This window comes from Apodemus sylvaticus, chromosome 1 (assembly GCF_947179515.1).
Source record: "Apodemus sylvaticus chromosome 1, mApoSyl1.1, whole genome shotgun sequence".
Lineage (NCBI taxonomy): Eukaryota > Metazoa > Chordata > Mammalia > Rodentia > Muridae > Apodemus > Apodemus sylvaticus.
Window position 1 is genome coordinate 142,208,892 of NC_067472.1, and position 10,144 is coordinate 142,219,035.

A 10,144-nucleotide genomic window follows, 5' to 3' on the forward strand; every position below is an offset into this window, starting at 1 on the left:
ATATATGTAACTACCCTGCTGTATCTAATAAACACGGAAGAGACAGCTTTTCAAAGGTGCATAAAGACACACACTATCAGATCTGGGAATCTATTTAATCTTACCTAATCACCCACTAATGTGTGCTTTTTTTTTTTTAAACAATTTTGATTTTGGATGAAGCATATTCCAACAAATTTGATTGTATGCCATTTATATAACTTATTAGTTGATGTCTTAATTCTGTGTGTGTTGCCATAAATCTTTAGTAATTTATACAAATTTCCAAATGTATTTGATTTATTTAACTGATATGGACAGAATTCCTGGGAAGATAGGAATTCATAGGAAGTCTTTAGGAAAACCAGAAAGTAGGTTTTCAAACTGTCATATATACGTTATAAGAGGATGCTTTCCCAGTGTTGAAATACCAGAACAATTCCCCAGAAAGTATATAGCAATTTACCTCTGACTTTCAGTCTTAAATTTTTATTTATTATTTTTATTTGCACATGTGTGCCTTTGCGCATTTATACAAACCGCATGTGTGCAGGTGCCGTTGGATACCAAAGAGTGTTGGATGCTCAGGAACTAGAGTCACTGCCAGTGGTAAGCCATCTGAGGGAGGTGCTAGAAGCTGAACCCAGGTCCAGTGCCGGAGAGGTAAGAGTTCTTTTTTTTTATATTCAATATATTTTTTATTTACATTTCAAATGATTTCCCCTTTCCTGGTTCCCCACTCCCCGAAAGTCCCATAAGCTCTTTTCCCTCCCCCAGTTCCCCCATCCACCCCTTCCCACTTCCCTGTTCTGGTATTGCCCTATACTGCTGCACTGAGCCTTTCCAGAACCAGGGGCCACTCCTCCATTCTTCTTGAACATCATTTGATATGTGGATTATGTCTTGGGTATTCCAAGTTTCTAGGTTAATATTCACTTATTAGTGAGTACATACCATGATTGATCTTTTGAGACTGGTATGATGTTCTCCAGCTCCATCCATTTGTCTAAAAATCTCGTGAATTCATTGTTTCTAATGGCTGAATAGTACTCCATTGTGTATATATACCACATTTTTTGTATCCATTCCTCCATTGAGGGACATCTGAGTTCTTTCTAGCTTCTGGCTATTATAAATAGGACTGCTATGAACATAGTGGAGCATGTGTCCTTATTACATGCTGTGGATTCCTCTGAGAATATGCCCAGGAGTGGTATAGCAGGGTCCTCCGGAAGTGACGTGCCCAGTTTTCTGAGGAACCTCCAGACTGATTTCCAGAGTGGTTGTACCAGCTTGCAACCCCACCAGCAGTGGAGGAGTGTTCCTCTTTTTCCACATCCTTGCTAACACCTGCTGTCTCCTGAGTTTTAATTCTTAGCCATTCTTACTGGTGTGAGGTGAAATCTCAGGGTTGTTTTGATTTGCATTTCCCTAATGACTAATGATTTTGCAGAAGTAAGAGTTCTTAACCATTGAGCCATTTCTCCAGCCTTACTTCAGATGTTCTTAAGCAGTAGGCTCCATTCCCTTCGGTAACACCAGGCTGTACAGTTAGTAATCATGTTAGTAATCAGTAGAAAGTGCAGATGCACCCCTGAGAGTGATGGGAACTGTTTGGGGTGTTATACATTGAGTAGCATCTGTACAGCTTGCACAGTTGACTGACTGTTAGAGATGTCCTGCAAAGTACAGGGGGTTGAACGCAGGTCTCCATCTCCCCAAACTCCCACCCCCTGCTCCCTGCCTTCCAGTTTTCCCAGTTACTACATGAATCAAATTACAGGCACCTCTGCTGGGTTTCCTGTGAAATAACAGATCTTACTGTAACCAAATATTACCATCTAGAGAAACCCTTATGCAACCAGCAAGGACGTTCCATTCTCAGGCAACAGAGAAAAGCTTCTTTGTTCTGAGGTTGAACACCTGGAACACGTTATCCGGGGCAGTCACAGTGGAGAGGGGGCTCTGAGAACCCAATCACACCCCTGTCTTTGGAAGGACGGGCCATCTGATGCTGCCTCCTGGCTGTGTTTGGCCCAGTTTCATCAGACCCGGGACCCTGAATCAGGGTGTAGACAAAGGAGAAGACGCTGTGCGCCCATGGAGAAGGACCATGCTGGTACAATGCACTCTGGTACAGAAGGACAGAAGAGAGGATCAAGGGCACAGGGACAGCAGGACTGGAGTCTACCCTTCTATCCCTGCAGGCTCCCACTCTCTAGAGCAGTTATCTGATAAGACTGTGTGCCGGCTGTGTGAGAGGCAGCCACTCCATGGGAGAGCAGCTCAGACATGGAGACCCTTCTCCTGGAAGCAGAGAAACCCAGTGTTCTGCCTGTGCGTCAGAACACGCACGTTCCGGAAGAAAGTGTTGTCTCCCTTCTTTTGTGGACTCACACAACAGTCACAGCAAGGGAACAGGCCAAGGGTTTAGCAGTGAACCTTAGAGATAAGAGTCAGCTGGGTGGAGAGCTCAGGGCAGTGTGTAACCAACCATGACAGTGGCCTGCCTCTATGAAAGGCCAGCAGGAGAAGCAGGCAACTTCCAAGATAGACTCAGCTTCAATAACAATATAACTTTTTGAAGATAATACACCAGTTTTTGCTTATATTGTTTAATCTTAATATAACCTTAAGTCATTGCTGGGAAGGACCTTCAAGCTTGGTCATCTGAGGGCTTCACTACCTGTTATCTGAATGGAAGTGGCTAGTAATCTGCCCACCTCGTAGACTTAGGTCCTCTCTCCCCACTCTCTCAGACTCTCAAGTGTACAACAGAGCCCTGGAACCACGCACAAGCAGGCGTTGAGACAGCCACAGAGCGAGGCCCGAATAATTATTTTTCCACCATCTTCTGAAGATGCCAGGACAGACAAGTTAAAAAGAGATATCATAATGACAGCCATGTGCCTACATGAGAGATTTAATATAGCTAATAAAATGCCCGGTTTTGGACAGGCATCTAGACCTGTTATAAGAACATAGCCTTTTCCCTACGCCAGCTGACAAACAGATAAAATAGAATGTGTCCTCGTGCTAATTTTATTATCATTCATCACATGTGGAGACTGAAAATAAATCAAGGGCTGGGATGCAGCCCAGTGGTAGCTACATCTTGCCAAGCATGTGCAAAGCCTGGCCTCCCAACACAAATCAATCATCAATCAAGTAATGAATAACCAACCAATCGGTTCTCACACAATCTTCGACGGTTATTTGGGAGAACAAAGCCGTTAGCTGGAAAGGTAGGAAGTGCATTCCTGCAGAACTATGACTGTTATTCATAGTTTTAAAAGACTTTAGTGATTATAAATACACAATACACCTTAAGAGCGACCAAACTCCAAGACGTTTTTGAGGCTTGGATCCTTTACTCCTTTGTCCCAGAACCCATGCCTGGCTCGCCATTTGGAAACAAAACAAAAAACAAACAAACAAACAAACAAACAAAAAAACCCTCATTGCTTGCTTCTGAACTAGGGAGAAGGGCACTGCCTGCCGAGTTCTGCCTTAAAATGGGCTGTGGGGGGTGGGGGGGTGCTCATTTATCATTTCCTGTGTGGTGTCAGATTTCACTGGGCAAGTGCGTTTTCATTCATTTACGCTGATCTATCTGGCAAGAGACATTTCGGCCGCTTCATCCCACCCTAAAGCAAGTTTAATTTCCTTGATTAAAAGTACACCCGTGTTCGGCATGTCTCAAGAGGCCAGAAAGGGACGTTAATGAAGAGTTTCCCTTTGAAATAAAATAGACAGATTTTGTTTCCCAGTGTTTCTGTCCCGGCTGCTCTCTTAGTTTTCATGTCATATCCGATATCACAGAGCCTGGCAGCAGAGGGTTGGGACGCTTGGCAGCCGCGCTTGTCATGGGGGCGGTCTCTGGGCTTGTGGGCGTGGCATAGGTTTTATAGGAACAATGAGAAACCAGGAAAGGATCCACCTTTTACCCACCCTGATGGAAGAAATGTAGAAGCAGGGGCGGGAGGGTAAAAGGTTATTATCAAAAGCGTCAGGAAAGGAAAACACTTCTGGCTCTTGAAGTTTACTGCCATTCAACAACCTTTTTCACAGAGGTTTGTACCTAGAACATTCACACCAACTACAAATGCTAGTGAAGAAACAGCTGTTGTATTGACCAGGACTCAAAGAAGAACTAGAAGAAAAGCGAGTTTTGTATGTATCTGTATATTTATGTCTTTCAGGGGATAGTGTACGCTGCATTATTTTTTTTTTACCACCATGGACAGAAATTGCTCAAGCTGACATATAATTAGACATTTTAAAATATAAACCATCTTTATTTAAAGCTCAGACACACACATTTATTTTTATTTATCCAGAAGACTGAAACGACATTTTTTAAAGTTTGTTTTCTTGGGCTTCTTGTTAAAATATGTAATTAGGCAGTTTTTGAACATACCTAATAACCGTGAGGTGACAGAGGCAGATCTTTCCAAAACTTAAAATATAAATAAACAAATAAATAAAAGCTGGTTAGAAGCTGGTCTCACCACCTTTCACCTAGTTCGGGAGCTTAGCTATTCACTTCCTGTAGCTAATAGCCAGGGTGACCAGGCTGTAATGAGAATTCAATGTGTGGACACCTGAGAGCTGAGACCTCAGTACAGGGGAAGGGGCAGGGATCCCTCATCCAAGAGAGAAGATTCTAGAATGGAAAGTCATGTCCCTGAAAATTACTTCTTCCTGGAAAGACTCAAAGTCCAGGACGCACGTGACGTGTGTACTACTTTTGTTAGTTTGGGAGGAGAGATTATCACTTCTTCATTGCTAATGAGAAATGTCTTTGAACAACACCCCAGAAGGATGCAGGGCATAAAAACCACTGTCCACTTGGGTTCATTTCATTTTCGTCTGTTGTTAGGGTACATATGAAGTGAACGCGTCTTTCAAGTTTCTTCCTAGGTTCTCTTTGCCAGTACCCGGGCTTGAACTTAGGGTCTTGGAGATGCTGGGAAAGCCCTGTGGCATTGAGTGACATGTCTGTTGTCCTCACACGGTCTGCTCTTCGCCTCGCCCTGTGACCAACGCAAAGATCCAGAGTGAGACCGGTTCTATCTCCTAAAGGCTCTCAGCCCTTCCTGTGAGCACCCCCAGAGGGACACTATAATCCCAATTTAAACCCCCACCCGGGATGGGGGTCATAGCTTAAACATTCTTCTCTGGGTAGCATCTCTCTCCTGAGACTAGCATCTGCAGTCTTCACTTGTCGGGTGTGCTTTCCTTTGCGTGGACACCACAGTGAGTCTATCTAGGCTGCATTTTATACACATTCTGAAAGTTCCCCACGAAGTGAATCAGCTTTCCGCTGGTGTCACAAAAATATTGAATAAACACCTTGAAAAGAAGGGCTCCTTATTTTTGGTTTTTGGTTTCAGACGTAGGCTTTTGTTTGACTTTGTTGTTTTTGGCCCGTGACAGGGAAGAATACGCTTCGGAAGGGAAGGGGTGTGTGGTAACATGTTAGGAAGTAATGGAGGGTGGGGTGGAGTGAACTAGATCCTAAGAAAGGGGTAAACCCAGTCAGCAGGCTCTGGACAATGCTTCTGGGGTAAGCCACTTCCCACTCGGAGTGAGGGACATGGCCAAGCCGTCCAGTCCTGTAAGGTCTTCATCCACGTATGCACCGTGAAGGGACAAAAGAGGCTATCTTAGAGTCAGGCTGCCCCCAGACCCTTCCATCCATCTCAGCCCCATTAGGTGCTGCTGCTGGTGGCCCCCGTCAGTTGGATCATCATGACTGACAAGTCACAGAAGCCCACCTTCTTTGACCACAGGTCCATATGCTCTCTTTTAAATTTTGTCATCATCATCATTGTTGTCATAATCATTGTCATAATTATTCTTATTATGATTTCTCATTCTTGATCAAAAAGTAAGAAGGCCATTTGAGGAAACCTACCACTCTTTGGTCAGCAACCTCAAACTTCTCCGGACAATGGACCGTACATTCTGTGTGTCCTGCCTGACTTGGAAGAGTGCTGATCTCCTCTCCTTATATACAGATGCTCACCTCCTGGAAGAGGTTTTCAGACTTGGCTGCAGTCATCTTGCCAGTGGAGGTGAGAAAAGCAGACATCTCCCCCACCTCTGGTTCTACAAATACTGGCATTGAAATTGAAAGCAGACCACACTCTCCCCAGATAGCTTGTGTTTTCTTTCTCTTGTTTCTTTTCCCTTCCAATTTTCTTTCCTTTAGGGATGGGAGTTGAACCCAAGCCCCGTTAATCAGATACCTCAGCACTGACTTTTCTAACTGACCAAAGGAGTGGTTCTCAGCCATATATCAGATATCCCACAAATCAGATATTTACATTACGATTCATAACAGTGGCGAAATGACAGTTATGAAGTAGCAACGAAAATAATTTTATGTCTGGGAGTCACCACAACATGAAGAACTGAACTAAAGTGTCTCACCATGAGGAAAGTTGAGAACCATTTGCAATGCCAGTTTTTAAATTTAATAAACACCACCCCCACCACCTCCAACGGAGACTCTTCCACAGCAGCTGTGTGGGTTGTTGTCCCTGAGGCAGCCATCTTCCTATGGACGCCGTCTCTCAGGGCCTCTGTGATGCCTCCCTCCATTGCTGGCCACATTGGTTAACACCTCCATCCAGAGTTGTGCCAGGGTGGTCAGAAACTCTTGAGCCCTCAAGTGTCATTCATAGCCTGAGGTTACAGTACAGTGGCTTGTCAGCTCGCCATAGCACAGAGCTGACGAGCTTGCGGGCTCAGTGAATTTAGCTTCTGAGGAGTTCAGCTTTTTCTTCACCGTCTGCACAAAGGGCAGGGTTCAATCTACCAGGAAGGGATCCTGGTTCTGACAGGCCACACCCTGCAGTGGTAAATTTCCGAAGCTAGTGTCTGCCTCACCCTCTTCCTCCCTCTGGAAAATAGCAACTGCTACATCATGAATAACCCCAGGCTCCACAGTAGACAAACCCCCACACAGTAAGGAATTTTGAAGCCTCCTTCCAATAGCCCTGTGGGTAAGTCTTCTTGGAAGCAGCCGATCCAGCCCTAGTCAAGCCTTCTGATGCCCACAGCCCTGGCCACTTCTTGTCAACTTCATGGGAAAGCATGAGAAGAACCACCCATCTAAGCTGCTCCCGAATTCCTGAGTAAGACAATAAATGGTTAAGGCTTTCCGCCTCTGCATGGTGGGGCAATTTGTTACACAGCATTAGCTTACAAACAGCTTATTAGTACCAGTCACTAGTATTGGTACAGTCCAGATATTTCTGGTTCTAGCTTTCAGAATCCTGATTGATAAACTGAATTGTTTATCTCTCCCTACTGAAAGCTAACTAAGTATATGTGAATTCTCGGCTAATGAAAGGGACCAAAACCATAAATGTGTCACCTTGATGAGAGCACTTCAAGAGCCGGTAGAGTGTCACCAACTCTCTCCCTCTATCAAAGCATGGGGACTGATATAAATGGAGTGATGTGGGTCTACCCACTGTGGACCATAAGGAGAGGACCTATGGAGCTAGCTGGCCCACCGTGGACAGCAGAATAAATAAATGATCGGGGCTTTCCACATCTCCAGTATAGCTGCTCGTTAGTGCAGCACACCCTGCCCTGCCCTGACTGATACAGAAAAAGAGACACAAGGACGGTGTTCTCATCACCCTCAGTTTTTACATTCTTTGGGCCCAGCCAAGCAGCATCTCCATTGAGTTCAGAATAGAATATTAAGTGTATGATCTTGATTCTGCCTAGGAAGCTGGACCCACTCATGTCCAGTGCAGGAAACACTAACTGTGGAGTCTGGTTAGGGAGAGAGTTAAGGGCTTGCCACAGTCACCATGGCTCTGTTGATGGGACGCCACAGACGGGAGAAGCTTGTGAGGCAGTGCGAGGAGTGGAAGGTGTTAAGGACCAGCCCCAGTGAGCAATGCTTTGCTTTCTTTTCCAGAACCATAGAGAATTGGGGGAAATCACTGTCTGGCCACCCAGAAAACAAAGACCGTTAGGATTTGTTTTATTTTCTTTTCTTTCTAGACCAGTCCACAGTTCCCCAAGGACCCGCTGTGGTTTTGAGCTTCCTTTTGGCCTCCTCCGATCTCCATCATGCACACCCACCCCCTTCCTCCCAGCCCCTCGACTGTCCGACTGTCTATCTGCATCCCCTTGCCCGGGACTCTGCCTCCTCCCCTAAGTCTCCAGCTCTGGCCCCTCATTAGGAAGTGTTAGAAAGTTGCTGAAGTGAGAAACGAGCCCGTGAAAGCTCATTGTCCTAATTAAACTTTGACAAGGAGAGAGACAAGAGGTGACAGGGGGATTGAAGGGACAGTGCCACCATCAGAGCCCCAGCCTGGGCTCAGGTTGGGGAAGGCCTTTGTCCTGCAGAACAAAAGCTGCTGTTTACACGTGTTAAACCTCATCAGACTTCATCAGATTCAGGTGCAAAAGCCTACATCCCCAACAGGGCCGCTTATGTCACCTTCCCTGAGCACTGAGGGTCCCAGCCATCAACCCCAATCAGGGCCAGGAACCACATCAAAGCGTCTTCCCTTCCGCAGACTACTTCTGCTCTGAAATGCACTGTTGTTGTGACTTCCATGCTCCTCCCCTGGGGAATTAGGGCACAGAGCCCCCCATGGCAATGCTGGACCCTGCAGCATTGTTAATGAGAAAGGAAGGGTGGGATTGCCCTCGCCTGCCTGCCGACATAATCACATAAAGCTGCTGCTTTGGAGCAGACCCCAACGGCCCCAGAGTCAATTTCCCTGAAAGCAATGTGAAGCAGAGCTTCCTGGGAGAAGAGACAATGGCCCCTATTGTCTCTGTCACTTCCCCTCCACCCACCCAGATTAAGCATCCACACGGAGCCACAGCCCTGTGCAAACCATGCTTGCGGATGCCCAGTCCTACTTCCCAAACCCCCGTGAGAAGCAGTTTCTCTTCCAGTCATTGCTTCCAGACTGGCCAAGCCGGCTAGAGAGGCTAGGCCAGAGCCCAGGGAGATCTGGGAGTAGCTTGCAACACAGGACCCTGGTGGCTAGTGGTGTCTCATGGGGAGCTGGCAGGCAGCCAACACTGGCCTTGTTAGGTATCCTCAAAGCCTGGGCAGAGGCCAGGGGCTCCCATAGTCTCCATCCCACTTCCCTGCCTAGCAAGGCCCTGGGAGGAGGCTCCAGAGGGGACAGATCTAAAGCTGGGTTATGCAGTGAGACTTTGGAACGTTCCTGAAAAGTCTATACCAGAGCCTCCAACATCAGCTTTTTCCCTCTTCCTTCCTTTCTCCCTTCCTCCCTCCCTCCCTTCCTTCTTCCACCCTCCCAATCCACCCCTTTCCTTAGTGCTGGAGGAAATCAATCCCAGGGCCCTGAGCACAGCAGGCAAGGGCTGTACTACCAAGCCGTGTCCACAGACTGCATTTCTCCCCAGCACTCTGAGCCAGCAACCACTCTCCCCTCTACTTAGCCACCTACTTCTTCCTCAGCATTGCCCAGTCCCGTTGTCTCTGGAAGCTTCCTAGAAGCGATTACAACTAGAAGAAGATTCTCATCATCTTCACCTGACATCCTTGCATTTCTCTTACCTCCGGACTGCGTGTTCTGAACTGAACGTGGCTGGAGAGCCCCAGGTCAGCAGCATAGGGCTAGCCCAAAAGAGGGGTGAGAAAGACACGAGAGACGGTGGAGGTCTGTGCAGTGCACTGGGTAGGAACAGGGAACTTGTCCTGACCGCTATGCCTCTGCATCCCGCTGGCAGTACCTACCTTCAAGAGCAAGACCCCGGTCCCTCTTCTCTCTTGTAGGGAGACCACCATGCGGATAACCTACCACAGTCAAGACAGACGCTCCAATGGTAGGGTTAAGGAAGAGGGAAGGAAAGGTTTGGGGCAGAGGATAGAAGATTCCTGAGAGAACTCTGGCCCTCAGTGGATCGACAGGGTCTGTAGCAAGGATGATAGAGCACAGCGAGGTGACCACTTTACTGAGGCATCACAGTAACAAAGGTGTCTATCTCTTCACAAAGGCACTTGTGCCTCCCTAGGCCTGGTGGAGCTGCCTCTCTAACTGTGGCATCCTTGGAAAAGTGTGGCTTCCATCCTGCCGTGGCCTGTCACCTCTTCTGGCCCTCCCCTGCTGCAGCCTGGCATACGGACAAGTTGTCCGGAGAACAGCTA